Source organism: Galeopterus variegatus, unplaced genomic scaffold (genome assembly GCF_000696425.1).
Source record: "Galeopterus variegatus unplaced genomic scaffold, G_variegatus-3.0.2 Scaffold26210, whole genome shotgun sequence".
Classification (NCBI taxonomy): domain Eukaryota; kingdom Metazoa; phylum Chordata; class Mammalia; order Dermoptera; family Cynocephalidae; genus Galeopterus; species Galeopterus variegatus.
The window spans coordinates 2,058-4,038 of NW_007752321.1; the positions used below are offsets into that span (position 1 = coordinate 2,058).

Consider the following 1,981-nt stretch of genomic DNA (forward strand, 5'->3'; position numbering starts at 1 on the left):
CTTAATACCCGGGAACATATTTAACCCAAGAATCCACTGCCCTTTTCCAGCATCCAGAACTCCAGAGGTCCATGGCAGGGTGGGGACCTGTGCTTCTACCATGCACCTAGTGACTGTGGTCAGATGGCCCCAGGGCCACCTTGTGTGGTAGACATAGAGGAGAACAGGCCTTAAGGAAGGACTCAGCAGCCCAGACCCCAGGAAATGACCAAGCACTCTGGAACACAGGGAATTTCATGGGATGCTGGGAAGAAGCATCCTCCACCTCCCCCGGGGCTTGAGAACTGGCCAGGGCGGGCTGTGAGCAGTTCTCTCAAAAAGGCCCTAGAGAGGTCTAACTAGACAGGGGCTCTACTAGCAGAGCATGGGGCCACAAAGTACATCCTGGACAGAAAGTGCCCCTCGCAAGCCCTAGGAGACCACAAGGCTGCAGCCACCTGCCCCACAGCACCCCTGCCTGGACAGAGAGGTCAGGCAGGCCCATCCCTCCAGCCTTGGGGACAGATAGCCCAAGAGAGTGGGACATGGTTAGACCCACAGAGCATGTGCCAGCACCTGAGAGGCCAGTCCACCCTTGTGATCTCATGTGGCAGGAACACACCAAGGCCTGAGAGGAAGAGAGCCACCGTCCCATCAAGTGACCCCTGCCCTAAAGGCACCTCCCACATGCTTCCAAGTGCCATCCTCCTACAGGGATGCTGCCATCATCAGCAGAGGAGCCCAGGGGGAGCTCACACTTGCCAGGTGTGACACTCACAACTGCTGGAGCCCATAGCCCACATGGACCAGATGCCGGCTGGGCCGTGGGGAGGCACAGGCGGGGGAAGACAGCTGGTGCCTTATCAACAGCAGACGCACAGCCTCGTCCTTACTAACTAGTTTAGAAAAGAGACTATTAAAATGAAAAGGATCTGCATGGGAAGGAAGGAGCCACAACCTACCAGGAGTTCAATACTGTTTTAAAGAAAACCACTATCAACATGCGTCTGTGTCTCACTGTTGTGAAATGTGAACCGAGGGAGGCGCCCGATTAACCACCCAGCCAGGCGCTGGGGAGCCGGGACATTGGAAGTGCTGGTCACAGCCACATACCTATTATCATCCACACTGCAAAGCGCACCCACGTGCCTTGGTCCAGCTGCATCATGAGATAGACATTCACGAAGATGCTCAGGACGGGGAGAACCGGCAGGAAGGGCACCTGCAGAGACAGGAGGTAGTGTCAGACCTGACTGAGGGTGGCGAGTGAGCCACGATGCCTGTTTGAATCATTTAGCAAAAGTGCCTTGGAAAAGATAGTGTCCTTGAGAGTCACACGGACCATCAGGAAAGCACGGGAGGAGGAACTGTGTGCCAGTGTCCACGGCCCCCACCCACGCCCCAGTATGCACGCATGAGTGAGCACACGCACACACGCGCGTGCACACACATGCACACACACACACACACACAGGCGAATCCTAATAGGTGGGAATGTGGTTCTAAGCTACTCATTGCTAAAGTGCGCTGCATTCCAATTTTTGTCTCTTGCTATCCTCCTGCTACAGAAGGGATCAAAAGAGGGACTTCCATTTTATCTCTAAGGTCAAACTTTTCATTATTTGTACAAATATAATCTAAAAATGCAGAAGCCTTGATCATTTCCAAGGCTTGGAAATGACATGCAATCCACTAGCACAGACATTTACGAGAAGCCCCTGTGGACAAGGTGTGTCCTACCCCCCAAGAACAAGGGGGAGGGAGGGTGCCTCCTTCCAGAGTCAGGCCCTCTCTCTGCAGACACAGTCTGTGCCCCAGGGCCACCTGTCCCAGATCCCCCTGAGGCTGGCCTCCCAGCAAAAGGGCCAGGGTCTGTGGCCTACCAGGAGGGTCCTTACAGGCCTGTTAGACTGAGCTGCTCACCTTGAACGAGAGTTTTGTCTTGCTTTCGGACTGCCTCCAGATGATGCTGGTGACCACTGCACAGAGCAGGGCAGACACT

The 1,981-nt window shown here is 54.8% G+C and overlaps 1 long non-coding RNA gene across 1 annotated transcript in view; it reads right to left on the bottom strand.

Annotated features, from left to right (window-relative positions):
• The window catches only part of LOC103583698, a 3,561-nt gene extending 1,580 nt beyond the window's left edge, over positions 1-1,981 (bottom strand). Inside the window, exons 1-2 of the long non-coding RNA XR_549880.1 lie at positions 1,903-1,981; positions 1,093-1,201 (exon numbers count right to left, since the gene is read on the bottom strand). This is a non-coding gene — a long non-coding RNA (uncharacterized LOC103583698). The remainder of the gene's footprint in view (positions 1-1,092; positions 1,202-1,902) is intronic.